This window comes from Pteropus medius, unplaced genomic scaffold, assembly GCF_902729225.1.
Source record: "Pteropus medius unplaced genomic scaffold, Ma_sr-lr_union100, whole genome shotgun sequence".
NCBI lineage: Eukaryota > Metazoa > Chordata > Mammalia > Chiroptera > Pteropodidae > Pteropus > Pteropus medius.
Window position 1 is genome coordinate 1,441,261 of NW_024356249.1, and position 25,530 is coordinate 1,466,790.

The following is a 25,530-nucleotide window of genomic DNA, read 5'->3' on the forward strand; positions in this document are numbered from 1 at the left end:
CCGGTTGCCCTGTTCACCGGGTTTTGCCTCCACGATAATCAATGCACACGTTCCCTCCCGGCCCCCGCCTCGCCCCGTCCCCACCCCCGTGTGGCCAAATGAGTCTGAGCTTCGCTATAAGGGGTCACGCCTGGCTCAGCACGTGGCCTTCGGTGAGGCTTGGTTTCCCCATCTCTCAGTACAGGCCAGAAATGAGAGAATTTACGTAGGCTGCGACGTCCAGCCCTTACTGGGAGTCCAGTTAGCACTGGGTCTTCAGCTCCCCGTGCCTCACCCCAGAGTCCTTCCCCCCAGGACTTCTCTGCTCCAGTCCACGCTCTGCGGCCGAAGTCTCCTAAAGCCAAACTCACTCTCCCACCTCCGAGCCCCAAACCGTGGATGGCGTCCCACTGTCCGTCATCGTAAAGACCACAGAGAGGCTCTCGTTTCAGGCCCTTCACGCCTGATCCTCATCACCCGCACCATCTCCTCTCTCTCCTCTCTTTCACGTTCTCTGTGCTGTGACGCCCTGAGTGGCTTATCCCCCTCCCAGAATGCTCTCCACTCTCCTAGCCTCTTACTCTGTCCACTGGGCAGAGGCACCTGCTCCGTCTCTGCATGCCCAGTGCTTCCTCATCCGGCTCGAGTTCACTCTTACCCTTCACAGAGTCCTCCTAATATTCAGAAGGAAGATTCGCTCATCATCTTCCACGGAAATGACCAGTTTAACTTGATCTGGGGCAAAACCCCAAATAAATACTAACACATACATATAATTCACTCAACTTTTAGCACTCTGCAGAAATCATTCGATTGTCAAAGTTAAATAATATCTATGTTAAGGAGATGTCATATAAAGTATATAAATTTATAGTAGCTTAGTGTAATTGTAAGTGTGTGGAGATAGATAGATAGATAGATAGATAGATAGATAGATAGATAGATAGAAAGAAAGAAAGAAAAGAAAAGCTAGGCACTAGCTTTCTATATGTAAATTTCCATATTTCTATATAGTAAATTAGTTTGAGAAATAAAAATGATTAGCAAATATTCTCCAGTGAAGCATTAATTTCCAAATGTTATAAGCTGACCAAACATATCTTTCTGTATAAGAAGTAGATTGTAGACATTAAAAATCCCACTGTGAAAACTGAAAGCAACGTAAACTATTCTAATAATTGGAAAATAGTTAAATAAATTATGATATACTCACATTATGGGCTATTATGCGGCTATAAAATGATGTTTTTAAACAAATGAAATGAGTTTGAAAAAAGCAAGATGTAAAATTGTATATTCTGTGTACTCCTGGATATTTAATAATAATAATTAAAAACACTAGTGATAATAATAATAAGCAAGAAAAAAATACAATATACCAAGCAAGAAAAAAAAAGAAGAAAATATACCAAAAGGTTAATGGGGACAGAGGATTATGGGTGATTTTTATCTTCTTCTTTATCCTTTTCTGTGGTTTCCAAATTCTCAACAATAAACATCTGTTGCTTTTATAATCAAAAGAGGAAAATATTCAAAGCATCATTTAAAAACAAACACAGCAACAAACAATGTCATTGAGCTTAGTTGAGGCGTACGGGATAGAGGAAGTTCAAGCAGCTCTTTCCAGCATCCTCCACCCAGAAGTTGTCCTTTTCTGGGGCACTTGATTTCCACAGCCCAATCGCAAAGCAGGTTTCCTCATCGACAGCCTCCCAACGAAATAGTGTGAGCAGCTGCATGCTAAATACCTCAGTGGCTTTACTTCTAGGTAAGACGGCCTGAAAATTCCAGGGAACAGGAGCTAACCAAGGTCTTACAAGAGAATAGAGTGGTTTTTTTTTTCTACATCATCTCTGTCCATGATTGACAATGCATAATGATAGAAGTCTTTATTTTATTGATTTAGTTTTTCAAAATTTTAAGACTCCTATGCCATTTGAGCACTAGGCAATCTTTCCATAGGCCTCTTTTCGAGAATTGGAACATAAGTAGCATCGATATGACTCAAAATGACCACAGATTTACAGACGCATATGATTGGGGCAGGGAAAATGCTGTGATGTGAAATTAGTTTTCTATAGACAAGTAGAAATAAGAAATGTATGTATGCCCTGGAGGCGTGTATCAGCTGTAAAATCCTGAACGTCAGAGGAGGTACACCAGAAAACCGCATTGAACTGCACCCCTTGCATGGCGCATGGAAAGTGCTCCAGATTATTCTTGGTTACCACCTGACAGTTTTTGAACGTGAAAGATCAAAATGACATGGAAGTAGAATGCTCGCCCCTGTGCTGCTTCTTTGTGACATTATGAAGGTGAGCATTCTTCCAAACATCTAAAGAAGATCAGGAGACCACCGATTACAGCGACACTTTTTAATTAAAAGTAAACTTTTTGAATTTTGAGAACCAGAAGAGTCTGGGGCCAGACTGCCTGAGTTTGAGCACTGGCTCTTGTTAGTCATGTTGATGACGTTGGTCATCTCTAAGCCTCAGTGTCCCCATCTGTAAAATGAAGTTAGTAACAGAATCTCTCATAACGTGAGGTTAGAGGGGATCATGTATGACGCGTATTAGGTACAATGCGAAGATGAGCTATTGAGGAACTGGACTCCAAGTCTCACTGGACACCCCACACTGCTGGAAAAGTGGGTTCTTTCCATGTTCTCATCTGAATCCAGCCAAATACCCTTGAGCAAAAGGCTTGGATAAGATAAAACCCAACATTTTCTAGACTCCAAAAGCGTAGGCTAGGTGAAAGTTTTTATGTCAATAAACAGCGTGAGTTTCGTTGTCAACCCACTCACGCCACTGCAAATCTCATGGGCCTGTGATTCGAAAGCAGAAATATAAGAGGTGATCGGGCTGCTCCTGCATGTGCCTTGATGCTAAACCTCGGGCACATTTAGAGCAGGCTGCTGGACAAGTTATATGTGAATGAGGCTGACGCAGAGCATCCGAACATTGTCAGAGTTTATACCAAGTCCCTGCAAACTGGCCCTCGCCCCAGGTCTGACCCTGTACCTTCCTTAATGATGACGACAGCATTTATTTGGCATTTACCATGTGCTGAATAAAGCACTGTTCTAAGGATTTCACATTTATTAATTCATTTAATTGTCATAACAACCTTACGCTTCAGAGACAACTCAGAGGGACACCCTGCCCAATGGAGTCGCATCTTACTGAAAAATGACCAGGTGACCCAACTGATCCTCTTTAGGGATGTAGGAATGTGAGGGGCAAACAGAAATGGCAGGTAACTCAAGCTCAGCCCAACATCCAAATAACACTGTTCCCACAGAGTTCAGTCTTGGGAGCCCTGAGACCCAGGGACGCTGTGTGGCGAGGGACATGGCTCCCTCCATGCTTCATTTTCTCGTATCTTTTTAGCAACAGTTCATCACCAGATACAATCTGGGCCTGTCTCCTCCTGAAAGCCTGAAAGAGACTCGCCAATAAAACCCACAAGAGCCAAGAGATGCTGGATTCCTTAAGTACGATGGCTTGTCGAGCTATTTGTAAGAAAAATGTCGACCATTTTAAATTAAATTCAATTAGTGGGTTTGCATTGATTGTTTTACTCAGTGCTGAGCACTGTGCCTCCTTTAGGCTCCATAAATGTGCTGAATGAATGGGTGAACTGTCTGAGTTCTACCTTTAAATTGAATATACCAAACACGATCATTTTGTGAACAACCCGAGTTACACAATACATTTTTACAACCCAAAGCTAAGAGAATGACTTTGAATCAATAAATGGGGCTTTCGAGAAGGTTATTTTTATATTTTTGCTTTCCCCCAATGTTCATTTTGCACTTTAAAAATGTTTTCATCGTGGTTCTTCCCCTCCCCTTCTATTTATATTTATATGTGACATAAAATTTACCATTGGAACCGTTTTTAAGTGTACAATTCAGTGGCATTCAGCACATTCACATTGTTGTGCAGCCAGGACCACCATCCATCTCCCAAATTTGTGCATCTTCCCAAACTGAAACTCTACACCCATTAAACGCTAATTGCTCATTCTCCCCTCCCCCACGGTCCCTGGCAACCATCCTCTGCTTTCTGTCTCTATGAATTCGACAACTCGAGGGAGCATACACAGTATTCCCCCCCGCATCTGAAGGGCATATGTTCTGAGATCCCATGTGGATGCCTAAAACCGCGGACAGTACGAAACCCAATACGCACTATTTTTTTTTCTATACGTATACACCTACGATGAAGCTTAACGTATAAATTAGGCACAGTAAGAGAGCAACAAGAACTAATAACGAAATACAACGATTACAGCAACGTGCTGTAGTAAAAGCTATGCGAAGAGCTTCGAGGCCGTCACTAAGGAAAACACGGGTTACTTGAAAAGAAGCTCTGCAGCATTGGGGGGCTCCGATAACCCCAATGACTGCTAAGCGACGAGCATGTGGGGAGCTCACACGACGCGGACGCGCCGGGCAGAGCGGTGATTCACATCCTGGGCAGGACGGAGCGGGATGGTGAGAAATTTCGTCACGTTACTCAGCACGGCACACTATTTAAAACTTCTGAATTGTTTATTTTTGGAATTTTCCATTTACTATTTCCAGACCAGAGTTGACCATGGGTAACAAACTGTGGGTAAAGGGGGACCACTCTATATAGAATCACAAAATATTTGCCCTTTCATGTCTGGCTCATTTTACTTACCATAATATTTTCAACCATCTTGGTAGCATGTGTCAGAATTTCGTGCCTTTTTTTAAAAAAAAAAGTGGCGACATATACATAACGTAAAATTTACCATCTTACTCGTTTTTAAGGGTACAGTTCAGTGACCATGACGCTTCATTTTTAATGACAGTCTTAGTAACGGGTGACAATAGATTGCACGGCATAGCCCTCCTAATTTTTTTTCAAAGTGCTTTTCAGAGCCAGTGTCAGAAGAAACATCAGGAGGTCTCGATTAAGACCTGGCCCTGCTGAGGACTTCACAAGTCACTTCACCTCTGGAGCCTATTTCTAGGTCTCTGGTGACACCTGAGGGTTGGGGGGATTATCGCAACTCATTGACACACCTGGTTTTTTAAAAAAGAAAATGCCCAAGGACACGGTCTCAAGGGAAGTGGTGAGAGGGATAACTGGAGGAACTGGAGACCTGACTTGGGAAGCATCTGTTAAGGGGTTTCATTGTGTAGGATTTGTCACAGCTGCATTAGCAAAGTAGTGCTATTAGGGGCTGTCAGCTGAAGCACAGAGAGAGGCTCATTATACAGACCGAGACGCCGTGCTGAAGACCACGAAGCCAAGTCAAAGCAAAGTGCTCGGAATAGAAACGCATGTCCCTTTTTCCACTGTGGAGAAATCAGAAACTTTTCCAGAAAGTAGGTGATGGGGCCGTTGGGGTAGGTAGGAAGCAGCAGAACAAGGATGCACAAGACAGGCAAGTGTGGGAGAGGCAGGCACGACGCCCATGTCCTTCTCGCTGCTGGACCCAGGAGTGAGCAAGGACGAAGGGGTGGCCTGAGTCCCCAGGGCTCAGAAGGGGAGAGAGGCCACAACTCGAACCCCAAGTGAGAAAGGGTGAGTTTGAAAGGAGTTGAGAGCTTGAATTGCACATCGTGTTGATTAACAGAACTGTGATTTGCCAATGAACGCCCAGCAGGGGCGATCATCTGCCTGATAGAGAGGACCCGCTTTCCTGATGGAATCTCTAGTGCATGAGCCATGAAATTACTTCTTAAAAAAAAAAAAAAAAGAGAGACAAAGACAGTCAAAGAGGACAAGCACTTACATCTGTGTACTGGAGAGACTCTTGCTGTTCTTTGTCGAAGAAAACGGGCTAATTACAGAGACGCGTGATGACACAGAAACACCCAACTTTATCGTCTCTCCTGGGAAAGCAGAAAATGCCACCTAACAGAAATTAAGAAAAATACCGAACCTGTGCAGAGTGCTTACGATGTACCCGGAGGCATTTTACTTGATACTAACCCATATCGTCCTCATGACAACCCACTATCAGCCTCACTTCGCAGACAAGTAAACAGCAGCACAGAGAGGCTAAGTAACTTGCCCAAGGTCACATGGCAAAATGGAATCAGAACAAACATTCCATCTTTCTTCCCCAGACACTCAAAAGCTATTTTATGACTTTTAAAAATGGCCTAAAACGGGTTAGCGAAGGTCCGAAATGGTAGCTGAGAAGAGTCAGACTCAGTAAGTGGCCTTGCCCCCTCTTCTCTCTCATAGGCTCATTATCATTGCTCGGGGCAGTGATATGCGGTGGCAGATTCCAGCTCAGGAGGGTCTGCATCTTTCTCCAGTGCTCATCTCATCCACACCATTCCACAGCTTGAAATTCTTCCGCGCCTCCCGTTGCCATTAGGGTGAAACCCCAGCTCTTCCACATGTTGTGCAAGGCCCTTCGCAATCGGCTCCTGTCGTAAGCTCTAGTCCCTCACTATCCCCCACCCCGACCCTATCTCTTGCCCACAAATGCACTTTTCACGCCAATCATACCGATCGGTGGGTACCACCCCCCAACTCATCCTGGGTTCTCCAGCCTCCCACTCTCCTGCCCCTGGGCCTTTTGCCTGCTGCTCCTCTCCTGCCTGGATAAAGCCTCCTGGGCTTTCATGCCCACCTGTGGCCACCTCCTCTGCAAAGCCTCCTGTGCCCAGCCAGACTGAATTGGCTTCTTCTCTCTGCTCCTTGCACCTCCCATACTGACCTCTGGTAGTCTTCCCACACGGCATTGTGATGCTAGCTTTCCTCAGTGACCGTCTACTCGATGAGACTCTTCATTCATTCATTCATTCATTCATTCATTCATCCACTCACATGTGTAAGCTCCGTTGAGGACAGGAACACCAACCATCTCTAGTTTAATCGCTGTGTCTGAAGCCTCTAACTATAGTCCCTGGTAGCAGCCTGCCAACCTGGGAACTTGTTAGAAATGCAAATTCTCGGGCTCCGCCCCCGACCTGCTGACTGGAACCTCCAGTGATGGAGCCCAGCAGTCTGTTTCAACAAGCCGTCCAAGTTGGAAACCACTGCTTGAATACGATGCTTGGCATGTTGTATTCAATCAATGTGGAATGAATGGATACACGGCTGTCACTAGAAACCAGTTACCCTGTAGCTCCTGGAGACCTCATGTCCCATGCTACCCTGAGGAGGTGATCAGACTTTCCTTGTTAGCTTCCCTGTCTTGCTTAGAGATTCCAGGATAACCACAGTCATCCCTTGGAATCTGTGGGAGATTAATTCCAGGACCCCCTGCAGATACCAAAATCTGAGGATGCTCGTCTTTTATATAAATAAAACATCATACTATGTGCATCTAACCTAGGCACAGCCTCCTACATACTTTAAAGCATCTCAAGATTACTTATAATGCTTAATAAATGTAAATGCTATGTAACTAGTTGTTATACTGTATTGTTTAGAGAATAATGACAAGAAAAAAAGTCTGTAAACGTTCAGCACAAATGTAACCACTGTAGGCCTAACTATACAGTACATGTCAGCAACAACGTAACATTTTTATTGAATATTTTCAATCTGAGGTTGCTTGAATTCACACACGTGGAACCCGTGGATATAAAGGACCTGACTGTATTTTCTATCTTGTTCTAGCTCTGGTGCAGCTGACAACAAGCGAGGTGACTTTGGAACAAATTAAATCAATGGATCTTTGGTTCATGGCCTTTTGGAAATCCAATGAACCTCAGAGTCAGAAAACTCAAGGATGAGACGCACGCCTGGCTCTTACGGGGAACCCTGTGTCCTTGCTGGTCCTCCATTCCTCTTCCAAAAAGCAGACCTGCCTACATCACGGGGTTGGCAAGAGCATCAAATAAGAGACCTATATGAATGTCTTCTTTGACTTTAAAGCATCATACAAACGTTCATTACTACTGACAAAATGAGGCAGACGGTGCTAGAGGAGTATCAAGGAGTTTCAATGCTAAAATTGTATGATTCTCTGAAATCAGATTAAATCCCATTTCAATGAACATGAAAAAAAGACCCTCGCAGTGAATGGAGGGTCACGATGCAGGTTAGGGCTTCAGGCTGGGTCCCAACCAGCTCGATGCTTCCAAGTGCATGACACAGAAGAGCTATCTACTCTCTCTGGTCTGCAGTTTCCTCATCTGTAACATGGGTCATCACTGCCACCTGCCTTCCAGGGTTGTTTGTTTGAATATATGTAAGATATTCAAAGTGTATTGTAAGCATTCAATAAACGTTGGAGACCCTTGCTGCTAAGGCACTACTGCCGTTGTTAATTGTGCTGCTGTCATTCCTGAGGAGAACAGTGCAAAGTAGATCTGACGGCAAACCATTTGCAAAGAACAATCTTAGTTAATATGATCTGATTATGTGACACCAGACCGTATGTGTTTTGTGCTCCAGACTATGCAGTACAGTTTCTTTTGTTTCTATTTGGTTGGTTCAGACATCAAGCAGGGCAGCCTTTCGAATGGTTCCAGTTGAACATTTCAGGGACCGTCACTGCCAAGAAGTTCACCCATGGGTGCTACATAGCACAGAAGTACCCAACAGCTTAGTGCAAAGGTCAGCTAGCTTTTTCTGTAAAGGGCCAGAGAGCAAATATTTTAGGTTTTGCACACCATAGTCTCTGGTGCCACTCACCTCTACCGTTGTAGCATGAAGGTGTAGGAGACAAAGCATAAGCCAACAGGTGGGCTGGATTTGGCCCACAGACCAGAGTCTGTGATCTCTGGCTAAGAGACTCAAGGAACTAGAGGTGATAAAATCATAGTCTCTCCTTTTCCCATCCCCACTGAACGCACTTCATTTTCTTTGCTAATTCATTATGGAGAAACTGGCTACCAATCCTATTTTATATCTAGTTCAGGCAGCCTGAGGGTATGAATTCTGGGAATGTATAAATTGTAGCCAAATCCCACTGTGACTTCAGAATTTGAGTCACGTGGAGTTCATGATAGGATTTTTATTTCAACAAATGACATTGGATGGAAGGCCCAGTACTAGAAAACAAAGCTCTCTCTCTGTCTGCCCACACAAATTGCTTCTATCCCATCCTAATTAAAATCTGATGCATTTTATGAAGTAGAAATTGTTCGCATACTACATACACTTCAACTCATCTCTGTTCTTCCAAGAGTTAAAATTATGGAAACACGGTCCTTTTGACCCAGCGTGCATGTAAAGTAGCAGGGTAAGAACGTTGGTGCAATGATAACCTTAATACACTTAGACGCAGATCTCTAAGTGATGTGGGATTGAGCGAGTTGTGTTCGCTGTTAGAAGTCTTTAGAATTCCTGAGTGGTAGGTGGAGTTCTCATTTCTCACATCCATCTCTGGCCCCGTCTGGGAGAGAGGACTGAAAGCTTGGCTGAGACAGAAGGCAGGGAACAAGGTAATAAACGCAGGGAGGCGGGAACCTCCCGACAGCTCAGGACAGGGGCTTCGTGGAACACAAGACAGAGAAGAGGCCGGCATGCGGAGAGATGGAAGCCCGAGCCAGCGACCTTGCTGAGACAGAAAGCAGCAGAAATAACCCCTACGAGCTGCCAGGACGCCAGACCAATCAGATTTCAGAGGGTACCACTCAGAGCTTCTGACACTCAAGTAATGTAACATTTAACATACAATGTGCAGTGAACAGATGTGAGCTGGAAAAAATGACAGGGTGGAGAGAGGTGGGTGGCAGTTTTATCTGTCATTTGAACCTGACCAGCCCAGTTTTAGGAAAACAGATAAACAAACAAACAAACAAACAAACAAAAACCAACGATAAATGATACGGCACACCTCCTCTGTACCCGGTGGCGACGGGCCTCCATTTTAATGAGGACTGAATGCAACGCAGACATGTTGACGCTCTGACACGTGCAGTCCAATGGAAATCTATCTGTAGAGCTGTCACAGCTGCTTCACACCACCAGGAAGCCCGATCCCCACGCCAAGGAGACCCAGAGGTTCCACAGCGGTAGGAGTCGTCGTCCTGCTGCCATGGTCATTGGGCCTCCTCCTTTGAGACAGTCCCCAGGCCCGAGGAGGACAGGCCCCGAAAGGTCTGAGGGAGCCACCTCGCCTCTGGGCAGAGGCGTAAGGACGCGCCCCAGGGAAAGCGTCCAGCTTCTCCGGAGTCCGGCTTTGGGTTCTGGGGGTGGGGGACAGGGAACGTGGGAGGATGACAGTATAATTAATCCTCACACTTGTACTAAAGCGCTTTTACATAAACTCGTTCCTTTGCTCCTCAGCCTGCAAGGTAGTTAGGGAGGGTGTTTTTCTCATTCTACATTCAGGGAAAAATGTGTCCGAACGGTCAAGGTCAGGTAAGGTTAAAGTGAGTTGTACACACAGATCACGACCTTGTCTCTGGACTTGGGGGAGGGCCCCAGAATGGTGAGGTCCCTCCTCTTCCCTAGGGATATGTGGCCAGCGGCGCTGCCCTAGCCTGGCCTGGTGTAAACACCAGGTACCTGGCTGCCCACAGGTATGAAGCGAGCGGCCGAAGGCTCAGTTGCCTAAATGGCACCAATTTGTCACAGGAGCTGCAATTCCTGTGTCCAAGTGGTTACGGTGCGAAGCCTCCAGATCCGGCTGTCCTCAAGCACCCTAGTGAGACAAGACAGCGTCACAGAAACATGTCAGATGTAGAGGAGGAGGGCAGGAAGGGCCCTAACAGAAGCACCATGCACCCGCAGGCTGCGGGAGAGGCTGCAAGAGGAACTTCGCCCATAGCCTTGCCCTTGAGGTACTGGATGCGCTCAGAGTCAACACAGAAGGCAGCTCTGTTGCTAAGCAGCCATGCAACCCTGGAAAAGATGGGAGCCTCATCTCCTTGTATATAAATGGATGTAGCGGGTTAAATTGTGTCCCCTCAAAAGATATGCCCAAATTCTCGCCTTGCTACCTGTGCATATGACCTTATTTTGAAATAAGGTCTCTGCAGATGTAATTAAGGATCTCGAGATGAGACCATCCTGGATTTCGGGTGCGCCCTAACTCCGATGACTTGGGTCCTTAGAAGAGAAAGGACAGGAAGATGTGACACCCAGAGACACAGGGAAGAAGGCCAAGCGAAGAGTGAGGCAGAGACTGGAGTGACGCTGCCACAATCAGTGCCTGCCTGAAGCCACCAGAAGCTGGGAGCGGCAAAGGAGGACCGTCCCCTAAAGTCTGCAGAGGAGTGTGGCTTTGCCAACACCTTGGTTTTGAACTTCCGGCTTCCAGAACTGTGAGACGATAAATTCCTGTTGTTTTAAGCCACCCAGTCTGTGGTCAACTAGTATGGCAACCATAAGAAGCTCATATGAGGACAACAAACACCCTCCCCTGCTGCCTCTTAGGGTGGCTCTGAGTGCAAATGACACACGGCCAACGGCAAGGGACAGAGTAGCGAGGGAGACGTGTGTTCTGGCAGACATTTTGGTCCTCCTTCCGGAGAAACTCCTATTTGCAAAAACTCCCCGTGACTGCCTCTTTCCTCAGGGGTTGGGGGCTGTGAGGGTGGAGAATTTTCCGTAACAACAGACAAGCCGATAATGAGTGAGGCTCACTTTGCTCCAGCCACTGAGCTCAGTATTTGGTTAGACGATCTCACACAGAGCTTCACAACGACGTGGAATCGTTCCCGTTATCATTCCCATCTCACAGAAGAGAAAAATGAGACCCAGAAAGGGAGCGTCAGGCCCAAGATCACAGCCGGTGAGTCCCTGAGGCAGGAGTCCGCTCCCCCACCCACCATCACAGGCGAGTGAGTGACAACCACCCCCTCCCCACAGGGGCCGCGCCCCTCATGGGCAGCTGGAAGCCGACGCTCCTACTAAATCTGCTACAGGCACCTACACTGCGCCCGGCACTGGAAAAGGCCCCTGACTCGTAATCCGGTGAAACCACAAGACAGCCCGACTGTGTCCATTTAATACAGAAAAGAAGGGTAAAGCCAGTCTCCAGGATCACACAGTAGCCGAGAGGAGCTCCCTGGGACATGAAACCCACGCTCTTGTCACAGCACACGGCCAGGTCACTGGAGCCGCTGCCGGCCTCCCAGGCAGTGTGACAGCTTTCCCACTGCATCTTGCTTCGGCCTTGAACAGCCCGCAGGTTCGCCTCTGGGGTGTTCGCACACAGCCAGGCGGGCGTAAAACAGGAATGAGCGGAGGGTCAAACGGAGGCCCGCTCCCACTGCTGGCTCGTTCGGTGAGTGGCCTCTGCCTACCGAGGGCAGGAGGAGCTCTGCGTGCCTAATGGCTGCTCTGCACGGCAGGCTCCCCAGGGGCTGTGGTGTGGCTCCCGCCGGCGGCAGGCCATGGCCTCCAGACCTGATGTGTGCGAGGACGAGACCCAGAGATGAAGCAGGTCTGAGGGGCACTCGTCAGCAGTAGTCAGGAGTCACCTCCTTCACGGCACCGTCTCCAGACATCCAGACACTGTGTGCTGGGGCTGGTCACTGGGGCTGGTCACGCGCATGAATGTCCTTCTCTCCCCTTCATCTCTGCCCCTCTCTTCACACCATCACCTAAGTTGGAAGCCATCTCAGGCCAGCTAGGCTTTTCATTCATCATTCAGCAAATACACAGGGACAGCCTGCTCTGTCCTAAGCCCAGTGTGAGACCCTGTGGGGACACACAGGGGAACAGGGTCTGCTGGCACCTCCGACGTGTCCCCACACACAGGATGGCATGTATGTGGCCTCGACGACGTGTAAAACCTACTGTGTGGAGCGCGACAAGCCACACTTTGGAGTCAGAGGAGAAGGGGATCTGCTCTGCCTGGGAAGGAGCGAGGAAGCTTCATGGAGGAGGTGACATCGAATGGGTCCTGTGAGGTGAGAGTTCAACTGTTGTAGGTGCCTGGTGCCACCTCCTCGGCTAAGTGAGAGACGCGGGCACATGCAGGTGTTTGGGACAGGTATGTGGTTCACATACAGAAGCTGAAGGTGAGGGCGTGTAAGGGCTGGAGAGGAGGTTGCGGATGACCTGGAGACGAGCGGGTGATGTGTGGTGACTCCGCCAGCTCCGTCGGTGGGGCTTGTGCACATGTTCGCCTCCCGTCTCTCCCCTCCACTCCCTTCTCTCTCCATCAGGACAGCGATTTCCCAGTATTTCTCAGCAACCTACACCCCTCACTGGACTTGCCATCAGTACAGTCGGGTTCCGGTTGTGACTCTACCACTGATTAGCTGTTTAGCTCTGTGAGCTTGTGCAAGTCCTCCATCCCTTTAAGTCTCAGTTTGGTCACCTGCGGTGGGAGAGGGGTCTCTCCAGCTCTAAGCTCTGTAATTAGCAATCGAGTGCATTGAAGGGAGTTGGGATGGGTATTACACATACCGAAGGGTGGTTTTCCAGAAAGATTTACCCCAATGCTCCCCAGGAGGTGAGCCTTGGCCAAGAGAAGGCCAGTGTTTCCTCCACCTGTGGGAACCAGGTGACCTCTGCCTCCTCTCCCCCATGGTCGTAGTCACCCCCACACCATTCTGCTGGGCTACAGGACACACAGATGCAACAGATGCAGGTGGAGGGACACATGTCCGGATGTCCTTCTCACCCTATAAGAAATATCTGACTTTAAAAAGTAGTTTAACTTTTTAAAGCAAAGAAAAGGAGCCTATATAATGTCATATATTTCAGAACATATGGACTTTTGAAGCATTTATGCATTTTTTTTTTGTTTGTTTAAAAAAAGAATTATGGGCTGGATGTCAGCTCTAATCTGGGCTGGGCTCAGCTAGGCGGTTCTGCTGTCCTCATTCATGTGCCTGGGGCCAGCTGGGGCTTCTCTCTGCACCATATGTCCCTCCTCCTCTCCTGAGAACAGCAGGCCAGCCCAGGCATACCTTTCTTTTTTTGTTGCGGTAAAATATACGTAACATTGACCATTTGAGCCATTTTAAGTGTACAGTTCAGTGGCATTAAGTACATTCACAGTTATGTGACCATCATGACTCTCCACCCCCAGGCCTTTCTCATCATCCCAAACCGAACCTCCACATCTGTTAAATGGCCACTCCCCTTTACCTCTCCCTGAGCCCCTGGCAACCACTATTCCACTTTCTGTCTGCGGATTTGATTACTCTCGGGACCTCATTTAAATGGGATTATTCAACATCTGTTCTCTTGTGTCTGGTTTATTTCATTTAGCATAATGTCTGCAAGGTCCATCCATGTGTCAGCATATATCAGAATTCTATGTATACATGCTTAAAATTGGTTTTAAAGCCAATTATAAAGACCAACGTAACCATGGTCCTCGTGTTACAAGTTCCAAACACCTAGATTGTCCTGGCTGGGCCTGTACTGTCCAGCGCAGTATCCATGAACCAAATGCGGCTGCTGAACTTGAACATGAGTAGCCCAAACGGAGATGTGCTGTCAAGTACAAAGGGTGCACATTACCTCACTAATATTTCTTATTTTGATTATATATTGAAGTGATAATATTTTGGATGCCTCGAGTTAAATAAAATATTAAAATCAATTTCACCTGTTTGAATTTGGACTTTTTTTTTTAATGTGGCAACTAGAAAATGAACAATTACATACTTGGCTCAGATGATGTATCTATTGGACAACGCCGGCCTGGACACACCCCGGCTGGTAGGTACCTGTACACGGGCATTCTGGCCGGTCTTTCGAACAGCCGCACATCTAGGCAGATGCAATTTATAGCAGGAGCAGGGGAAAAACTGCCCACGTTCCTCTGCTTTGTTTGTGACCTGCCTCCGTATGGTTAAACGAAACAGCACTGGACAGAGCTCTGCCAAAGGCAGTAGGTTCCTTCACGGGGAGTTGAGGAAAAACAAAGGAAAGGAAGTATCCTTGTTTCTCTGCTCTCGTCTTTCTCGCTTATAACCCAGAGCCCTCCCCGCCCCCCTCGCAATTTACAGCTGCTGTCAACGCTCGGGCTCTGAGTGCTTCGGCTGTCCGGGGCCTCTCTCTCCTTGGCACGGCTAAGTGCCTGTAATAACAGGTTGGTTGGAGCTCGGATAATTACAGACCCGATCCAGCCCAGGTTGTGACATGTGTCTCTTCTAGTCTGTCCGTCTTAGCTCACTCCACATCTGTCCACCTGTCTCCAGGCAACTGCTGGGAAATTCACTTTCCTCCTGCCTTTCCATCTCTCCCCTTCCCCCCGCGCTCGGTTCCGCCTGTGCACGGACCAGCGACGCGCTCGATCCTGGGCCGCCGGCGGCATGGCAGCGCAGTCACGGAGCACGACACTTGATCCCTCCCACGATGCAGCTCCCAAAGCGAGGGTGAAATGTCGGCAGTAATGACAGGAGCGGGGAGGGGAGGAGGAGATGAGTCTCTGAAGAGCCCTGACTCCCAGCTCCGCAGAGCATGCCAAGAAGGGCGCCCACGCCCACGCCCGCAGACAGGCACATGCCCACGCGCCAGACGAGGGGAAAACCGGGCTAGCTAAGCCCGCAGGCGTTCGGAGCTTCCTCCACAAGCCTCTTGCCCTTCCCAGCCAGGATGGATCCCTCTCTCCCCAGAACTTTAATACTATCATCTGTACCGCTCTTTTTAACCCTTCCTCGTAGTGCCTGGCGGTGGCGAGAAACTGCTAGGCCTTAGCTCCTGGTGACTGCCACGCACAGCACAATGCCCGGCACACACACTGAAGACACTAAGCGTTCACTGTTGTTATTAAATAAGGAAAAAAAAAAAAAGGGCAAAACTACCACGTGGAAATTCCCAGGGCGACTCTTCCTAGTGTTAGAAAAAAATGGTCCCAGCAAACGTTACTGCGGGGCCTTTGGCTGCAGAGTGGGGAGGGTCTAGCTGGCTGCCTGAAGTTGTCTGACTCCTCGGGGGTCCACACCTTGGCTCCACGTGCTATGACTATTGATTAGGATATTTACAGCTCTGTCAGGGTGGAAAACCGATAGCAAAGCAAATGATTCTAGCAACACTAATGCGTGAATATTGTCCTGCAGAGTTATAAATGGTTTCTGGCCTGGAGAAAAGACAAGCCCAGTGCTTACTGTTTTCACCCTGTGACCCCTGAACCGGTCTGTATCTAGGCTAGGAGTCTTAATTCTTATTCTAGCATATTTTAGATACTTTTTCCCTATAAGACATACAAACGCCTGTTCTTTAATGGTCTTTGAACCAGCTGTACCATCTCACTGGTTCCCTCATTAATGAGTTGGATAAATTTCTGAAACGTGTTTATTCTATTTTGTCTAAGAGTCGTCCTTAACTTACTGAAAAGTGTTCTTTGGCACTGAACAGAATAGGGTGTGGTGGGCCTGCAGTCTATAGCTACCGCGGGTAATCGATCAGCCACTTGAGACTTGGGTCATTAATGGTCACTGGCTCTCGTTCGTGTTCCCCCAACAGTGCTTCGGGAGGAGGTCCTGGGGCCTTCGGAGAAAGTTTTGGAGAGTAAAAGAGAAGAAAAATAGGACATTAGGACAACTGGGCACCATTTAAGTTGGGGGCAGAGAGGATAGGCCAGAGGCAATGACGTGACACACCACGTCCTTCCACACTGTGCCCTGAATACCTTCCCTGTCTACCGATCACACCTCCAGGCCCAGCTCAAAGGCTATCGTCCCCTGAAGCCCTCCTTGACCACCACTCCGGGCCTCCACCCAGGACGAGCTGTCTGGGCCTTCTTCAGGACAGTGTGACAGTAGCCCTCACTTTACAAAGGAACATAGATACCTGCTTTCAGCATCGTGTGAAAGGCTTACCTCCAGAGGAAAGCTGCTGGCTGCCTTAAATAAGAGTATGAGTAAAAGAGACTATTCTGGGAATGGGTAGGAATGGGAGAAAGGAAGTTCTAGAAAAGGTGAGACAGTTTTGGAAAAGGAAGGGCAAAACTGATCCACGCCAAGGCGACATGTACATCTCGGGGCCCGAGCTGAGGCAGTCAGTGCGATTCAGGTGCATTTGGGAGAATAAGCCAGGGGTGAGGGCTTCGGGAAGCACAGGGTAGAGTGAACTAAAGGAAGGAGAGGGAGAAGAGATAGAAACTTCTCTGTACTTCTGAAACTCTGTCTTAATTTGTACACATCTTTATTCTCATCATCTGGTGATTAGATACAAGAAAGATAAAAAGTATAAGCAGTGAACTCTACCAAGCTTAGTCTGAAACTTTTGAACTCCCAGGTGTCAGGGTGGCTGCTGCCACCACAACCCCTGCCAGTGGGCGCACGATGGCCTATTGCACTTGTAACATCAGGGTATAATCGTCTGCGTCCGTGCCTGCTCTTCTACTTGACCATGAACTCCTTGGGAACAGATACCAGCTTATATCCATCTTGCGTTCCCAGAACCCAACACAGAGTTTGACATATCAGAGACTCACTGTTTTTACATTTTCTGAATATGTGTTTTTGTTACCCACTGAGTTTTCTTTTCGAATGGAGAATACCTGTGCGCTTATTTTTTAAACACAGCAAGGAAAGAAGGGCCAAGGAAAATCCTAAACCCAAAGTTGGACATAACTTTAAAAAGCAAGAAAAACAGAAGCTCTCTGGGGCCAGGAGAAGGAAGAAACGAATTCACAGAAATGTAGATAAGCCCTTGATCTGGCATCTGGAAGTCATCTGATTCTCCCTTTAATGTAGTTCAATGTCAAGTGAAGGCAACTAAGAAAAATGACATCTATAAACCATCTTTCAAGAAATGGCAAAGACACAAACTTAGAGAAAAGGTATGAAACTGGCCATTTGGGCAGTGGCCCAGGGGTAATTAGCAAACCCAGTTAAGGACAGGTTACATTCCTAGGACATCTCTGAATACAGCAAATGTTTCATTACCAGAAACTAGACACAGGAGTCAGAAGGCCTGAATTCTCGTCATGAGTCTGCTCTGACTATACATCAGCTAATATATCAAAATGTGACTTCACCACATACTAGATGCCCCACTGCCTTCCCCAAATGCTTATTCTGGCAGTCAAGTGCCGTACTGCCCAGGTCAGGGACAGCCTGAGGTCCAGGGATCCAGTTGGATGGCTGCAGCCAAAGTCCAGGTCTTAGGAGGAAAGCACTTGAACTGGCCCGTGCTGAGTTTGCGATAAAGGCAAGACCTGGTGGGGATGCATGGCAGGCACCTGAAGGTAAGACGCAAGAAAACGGGGGCGGAAATCAGGACTGGAGAGAGAAATCTGGTCGGAATTTGCATGGATGTGAAACCTTTCCAAAATTAAAAAAGAAAAGCTAAAAATGCAAACAGGTACTGAATCTGTGCTGTTCGCATATTCAGAGAACACTGATTATACAGCTTGATGCTTTCTAATTCGGGATGACTGGGGAGATGGCGCGCTCTCCTACTGATAAAAACGCCCTTTTGAGCATCTCTCCTCAATGCCCCTTCTCTGGAAATGTGGAAGGAGCTGCGACAATGCCGAGGGGTGAAGTCGTCGTCCTGCCTCTGCCGCCTCCCAGCTTTGTGATCCCGGAGGGGTCAGTTCACCCTTCTGGGTCTCAGCTTCCTCATCTGTACACTGAGAGGGCTGGACAATAGCCACCTGCCTCGCCCGCCAGCTCAGGGCGCTCACACCAGAGACCATTAGAACACGGCTCCCTGAAGCCCTGTGCAGCTTCTAGAAAGCATGGGCTTCTCCATTGAACCATTCTAGCGAATCACATTTTCTGCTCCCCGCCTAACAGTCTAATTTGCCTCTCACGTGCTCTTGCAGATGGCCTGGTGAGAAGCCCGCATTGGTTTCTGAGGCTCCAAGCCTTGGAGACAGAGAAACCCGCTGTGACGGGGAGGATGGGTAGAGAAAGCAGAGGACACGGGAGCAGAGCAGTGGGGGAGGGCCGGCCGGCCAGGGCAGCTTCCCGGATGTCAGCTCCGGCACCAACGTGGGGTGCTTCCCAGACTCCCTGGCATGGGGACTGGGTCACAGCTGCTCCCCAAGCAACACAGCAAAATCGGGCTACCCTCATCCTCAATGCATCTATTTGGCAAAGATTTTTCAGAAGCAACAAGTGTGAAGAGGCCTCTTTTGCAAAACTGGGATCCAGAGCTAAAATTTACCCTCTGGTTAGACTCTAAGCATAGCTACAGAGTTCTGGACTGTGAAAGTCAAGCAAAGGCCTTGAATACCCTAGAGTCAGTCTTTGGTACCACCCTAGCCCTGACCCAAGCCTCCTGAGTCCCCAGCATGTTAGAGAGTTCACCTGTACACCGGGGTACCCCTTTCCCCTCACCTTAAGTGACCCCCCACATACAGCCTCCTCCCCTCTGATCTCTTGACCCAGGAGACAGCCCTGGCTTGGCTTCCGGGATAGCCAGAGCTGGGCTCCTTCCCATTCCCGCTGCTGCCCAAGGCCAGTGTGATGGTCCAGCTCTCCTTCGAGTCCCCGCCTCTCCAAGAGTTGCAGGAAGGCGGGGTGGGCAGAACAACCCGACTTCCGCCCCCGACTGGGTAGGAGAGATGCCTTCCCGGCATCGCACACTAGGAAGTGAAATGCAGCCTCTCGTGGAAGGATCTGTGAAGTGATTAAATTCCATAGTATTCAATACAGAGAGATCATCGGCTTTCAGGTGAGAATATCAGGGGCGGTGATTAAATGACTTGCCCGTGGTCACTCTGGCAGCTAGTGACAGAGCTGAAACTAGAAGCCGGGCTCCCCACTCCCGGCTCAGTTACAGACAAGCTAAGCAGGCTCTTACTCACTGGCTTGAAAAGCTGCCTACTGTTTAGAGCATGGTTTCTACCAGAAAATGTGTTCTGGGTTCCAAATCAGCATACTGCAGGGAAAATGCGGAACACAGCTCACTCTGTGTTGGAGACCACCACAGTGAGACCACCAGCTCCGTCTAAGGTCTGTCTGTCCTGGCTGGCGGGGGGTGGGGAGGTGGGGTCAGAATCAGAGAAGCGATGTTACCCCTGGACTGATCTGCCCAACAGAAGGACCTTCACGGTGTAAATGCCCTCAGGACTGTGTTAAGGACAGTCCAAAAGTTATCTTCTCCCAAGGTCATGCTTAGTTAACTTTTTTTCCTCACTGAGCTATTTCTGGGGAAAGAAGATGAAAGAAACAGTTAATCACCATGATTTTGGAGCGAAAACTTCCATGATCCCATTACTTAAAGTACCAATTGAAGTTCACCTTTCTTGCAACCCTTAACCTCCAGGGAAGGGACGGTGACACATGGTATTCCTGGGGTGATGGTGGCAGTAACGGTGAGAGCACCCCGACATCTACTCAGTGATGCTCATGGCACACAAAAAAAGTAAGTCCAATTTTGATGACACTTTGTCCTCTTGGCTCTGTCTTTTTCTCCCCTGAATGACAATAATCACGAATGTCTTAGAGTGTTAACGTCTCCACACGGAATTGGTGGACGGATTTCAACGATGCCTGAATTGCAGTGACGCAGTGTTTTTTCCCCCAGCTCCATTATCATGTCCTCTCTCATTTTCACTCTGCAGTAGTGACCTTCTCTATGATTCTTCTCTCAGTATCATACAGACTTCAAGGAGATGGCTAAGTGGTCACTGTGCCGACTGTCAGTGTTAAAAAAAATATTCTGTACCCTAACATCCCACTCTACTTTTCTTTACGGCCACAGTTGGAGTGGCCTCTTGCCTCTGACCAGACGCAGATGTGATGACGAGCAGAAGGCAGTGATCGGCCTGTGAGGTGGCTAAACCTTTCCCAGCCCCAGCTCTGTCACTTCATCTTTCTGAGGCTGTTTTCTTCTCCTTCACGTGAGAGGCCCGGGCCAGCTGAGCCACGTCACACTGGCTCTCAAGGCCTTTGAGACCCCGAAGGCAGCAGGACCAGGCCTGCCACAGCAGGAGAGCAGCTGAACAGGTACGGGATGGCTCTGGGAAACGGGCTGGAGGGTGGCGGGGCCGGAGCGAGGCGTTAGTGGGGAAAAGTGCTGGGGCTTTTGCCTCTTCTGACCTTTGTAACAGATTCTCTGTCCCCTTCCTCTGGAATGTGGGCAGCAAATTCCTGGAAGATGAGGCATACAAGACGACCAGGAATAACTCGGGATGAGGAACAGGTGAGGGCTGCTGGCAAAGATGCCCCTCTCCTGATAATGACGAGCCCTTCCTCCACCCTCGCTTCTGCCTCGCTCTCCACTCCCCCTCTCTAGAAGGAGGGGGATCAAGACCAGAAGAGGCCCCCATGCCTCTCACTTCATCCTATTTCCCAGGGCACCGGCAGACACATAGCTGGGAGAACCCCTGCATCGCCATTAAGATTAGGAGGGTGAAGATAATTCTATTACCAATAATAGTATGTTGTAAATATTCCATCTCCACCTGTTAATTAGCGCCACCCCACTCCCTTCCCTCCTGACTAGGAAGCAATGCTGTGTAATCATGGCATTTTGCGGGTGATGCTGTTTATTATACGTGGTATTTCAGTGGTTTGTGTGGGAGACAGAATTAATTATAGCTCTCCGGTTCCAACCCATTCCCAACCCCCACCCTGTCCTTTTCTCCCATTCGGTGATCCAGAAAGCCATATGTACAAATAAGTGGAGTAAACACACAGTGCTGGCTCACTGTTTACTGTTTACTGAGGAGGGAGGGCAGGGCACTGTGGACCAAGCACCGGACGAGAAGTCACAGGTCTGGCTCTGGGGCCACCACAGACGGATAGAGGGCCCCGGGGAAACCTCTGACTGTCTCTGGGCCTCGGTTTGCTCTTCCTAAAATGGGAATAACAAAGCAGCCTTGCTCGCACTCTGAGCTTGTTAGAAGGTCAAAACACTGACATTCTGGAAGCCGTGCAAGGCTGTATGCGAGTGCGGTTAGGCTCTTAGTAATTGTGTCGCGTGTGTGGAATTCCATCTGTGGATTCTTCTGGAGTGGTTCGGTGGCCAGGTTTCTTTGGAAACCTAATCAAACTAAGGAACTGGAATCAGAATGATTAGGTGCAAATAAGTCGGCGGTGGTGGCGGTGGCTTAGTCGATAGGGAGTGAGGGGGACCTGTTAGGCGTGAGGAGCAACAGGGGATTGTGGGTAAACAGAGAGAAGCTTTAAGATAATGAAAGGTCAAAGGTATCACAGGTTGGTACAGAATTTGTAGGGAGCATGTATTTAAAATATGGAACAAGAACTTAAAAATGGGCTAGCACACTAGAGGAAATTCAGAGTAGAGAGGTAGAGAAGGATCGAGGTAAGATATGGCTAAGGAGAAAAACAGGTATATATATATATATATATATATATATATATATATATATATATATATATATATATATATATATATATATATATATATAGAATCATGCAATTCACTCCATCTGTATCTGAGAATCTGAGAACATGTAAATGAACAAGGCATAGATGAAAAATGAAAAACGACAGAATTTGCTCAAAATACCGTAAATCTACATTAATGCTGGTGTTCGTGGAAAACAAGCATGCGTGGGATGCGGGAGCCACGGATGTCATTATCCTACACAGGGGCCATGGTTTGGCTTTTGTTATCACACATAGTGGAGGGTGAGGCATTTTATAATTTATAATCTCCTGAACAACTCTTGCAGTTATTATTACTGATCCGGAAACTGAGGCTCAGAAAACGCAGACGTCTTGCCCAAGGCCACACGGCCATTAAGTGGCAGAGCTGAGATTCAAACCCATATCTGACTCCTGAGTCACTTCACTGGGCCATCTCTCATGGTACACAGGAGGGTCCCTAATTTATATGAGGCCCGCATAGCTAGGATGTGGGGGGCCGTGTCTAAATCAAACTCTCTTGTGCCCAAAGCCTAATTTCGTGTGCCATCATGTCGCACTTCCTCGTGGACAAGCCCAATGCGTGTTCATCCCTGAAGCTTGGAAGAAACGTTCCAGGACTAGCACCTGTCAGGCCGCGGACCAATGACCGTGCAGCTTCTGCTTTCTTTCGCACCTTCCCAGGGTCACCTGCAGGGCTCAAAGGATGATTCTTGTGGTCACTGAAAGGAAAAGCCTTGACTAAATGATGTGGGGTTGATCTTAAAACAAACCCCCCCAAAATGCAAGTCAAGGAGAGGTCAAGTAACGGAGCTTGTTGATGGTTCATCGAGACAAAAAGAGGAGTTTCTCTCAATTTGCCCAGTCTTTAGAAGGTAAGAGAACATAAATTAGAGAGTAAACTCCAAAAGTGATAGCTTCACTTTGTCTAAAGAGGAAAAGAAAAAAAGAAAAATTCTAGGCTAACAAATTCTTCCTAAATTAAGGCAAAAAGTATGTCTCTGTACGAATTCACCCAAATGGAGGTTTGCACAACTGAAATCTACTTGTCTAGTTAACCTTCTCCAAACTCGAGCACGGCTCCCATTGAGAGAAAAGTGTGTGTGGCCCGTGATAGCCACATGCACAAACACCGGCAGGAAGAAAATGAAGGTCTTCTTGAGAGCACGAGAGCATCTTTGCAGATTTCTGGCGGTTCTGTCTCGGGGACCTCACTCTGCTGGTAGCTCCTTTAAGTCTGGAGGGGTTTCCAGGAACAGGGTGAGGCGGCGTGAGAACTAAGCTGAGCCCATCGTGCAGACGGAACGCTTTCTTTCCCGCATTCTGACCTCTTAGCCACACCCCACAGACCCTTCACGACACTTCAACTTCCATCTTTTCCTGGAAGTCCTCAGGCTCCTTTATTCCTCCTTGATCAGAATGTCTAGTACACTTTGCACTCTGGGTTGAAAGTGTTGATTCTGTAATTACGATGTCTCTGTTAATTCTCTCTCCTGGTTTCGAGGGCTTTGTACTCCCTTGGACTCCCCCTGACTGCTACATGAAGAGTTGTCCCTCAGTAAATATCCTGCTGATTCACTGACAGATGAGGAATTTGGGAATTCTTGGTTTCATGGTTACCGAAAGCCAGAGAGGGGGAAAGGAAGAGAAAGACCGAGTGGCCCCGGGAGAGAGAATCGCCTTCTGAAGCGCCTGGGACAGCATCCGTCCCCAGAAACAAGCTCTCTTTACCAAACAGGAGAAAATGAGTTATCATACGTATTGTGAATTTAAACGCATCACAAATGTACCAGCTAAAATGGACGGAACCGGCAAGTTATTTACCTAAAATAACAGGATTTGAAAGTGGTATATCCACATAATGGACTACTACTCAGTCTTAAAAAGGAAGGAAATTCTGATACATGCTTCAAAACTGATGAATCTTAAAGACATTATGCTAAGGGAAATAAGTCGGCCAGCCACAAAACGACAAATACTGTATGACTGCGCTTATATGGGGTACCTAGAATAGCCAGTTCATAGCAACGGCAAGTAGAACAGTGGTTACCAGCTTCCAGGAGAGGAGCGAATGGGGACTTAGTGCTTATTGGGCGCAGAGTTTCAGTTGGGGAAGATGAACAAGTTCTGGAGATGGATGGTGGTGACAGCTGTACAACAGTGTGAATGTCCTGAATGCTATAAAACTGTACATTTAAAAATAGTTGAAATGGTAAATACTATGTTATGTATTATTTTACCGCAATAAAGATGTTCCATAGTGGGGAGTTGAAAGAAAGATACTAAGCACACTGACAAAAAGCTTCCTCAGCCTGGCCTTCAAAGCCATCCCAGGCTCTGCTTCCTGCTTCCTGTTTCCAGCTTCCAGCTTCCTGCTTCCAGCTTCCTGCTTCCTGCTTCCTGCTTCCTGCTCGGTGCTGGGCCCTGCCATGCAGCCTCTTTGTGCCTTTCCTCTTGCTAGTCCCGCCATCTGAACTTTCTTTGTCCTCCTTTTCCATCCATCAAATCCCATCCACCAGGAGAGTCAAGCCCAGATGCCGTCTTCTTTTTAAAATTCTTCCCAATTTTTCCAACCAGAGCGACCCTTTCTTTCTCTGATTCCTGCTGCGTATTGTTTGTATTCTCCCTAAATGTTTGTTTGCTCTTACAAACAAAATCAATGCTCGGACGCTGGCCAAGGCTGAGTTCACTGTGTATGTAATTCATTTGAGAGTCCCTGCACACAGGAGCATAAATTTTCTTTCAAAGAAATCTGCCCATTAGAAAGGTTATGGGTAGCATGGGATTGAGACCGAAAGGTCATAGTTGGAAAATTATGATCCCTACTCTCAATGTCAAGCTATACATAAAAATTCCAACTGTATGTCATCTCAGGATGGACCAGGCAGCTTAGAATGTCTGGCTTTGAACCAAATGCAAAGGTAAGTCCAACTGCAGAATGTAAGGTGTGCCCCGAAAATGCTACTAGGATACTTGCCATCCCCCATAAGAGCCGGGATGACGCTGGCCCCTCGGAGACAGACAGAAGAGGCAGACAATTCTGATTTCCCCAACAAGTAAAAATCACTTGGCTCTGAGTGAGAGCTGATCCCTCCAAAACCACAGTAAAGTTCTTTTGTGGAATAGGATATAGTGCATGAAAACACAAATAAATGACAATTTGTCACTTGAGAACAGAAATCACCAAAGCTGCTTCATAGCAGTGAAGTATGCATCTGGGGCTTAGAATCCCACAGCGCATGTGATAAAGCATAACAGGTAACCACTTTCTGACTCAAAAGAAGGAGTATTGCCCCCAAAATCCAGGAAAGAAGGGAAGAAGTTTACAGAGAAAGAAGCGATGATTTACCCTTTAAATCAGTTTTGGCCTGCCCTCCCTCATTCTCTCCTTT

General features: G+C 47.7%; 1 protein-coding gene and 1 long non-coding RNA gene across 2 annotated transcripts in view; one reads left to right on the forward strand and one right to left on the reverse strand.

Annotated features, from left to right (window-relative positions):
• The window catches only part of TMEM178B (transmembrane protein 178B), a 305,165-nt gene that overhangs the window by 39,784 nt on the left and 239,851 nt on the right, over positions 1-25,530 (reverse strand). The window lies entirely within an intron of this gene.
• Positions 17,858-24,529, forward strand: LOC120601212 (uncharacterized). The gene is made up of 4 exons (XR_005652392.1): positions 17,858-18,039; positions 20,070-20,168; positions 20,508-20,752; positions 22,671-24,529. It is a non-coding gene; the product is annotated as an uncharacterized LOC120601212 (long non-coding RNA).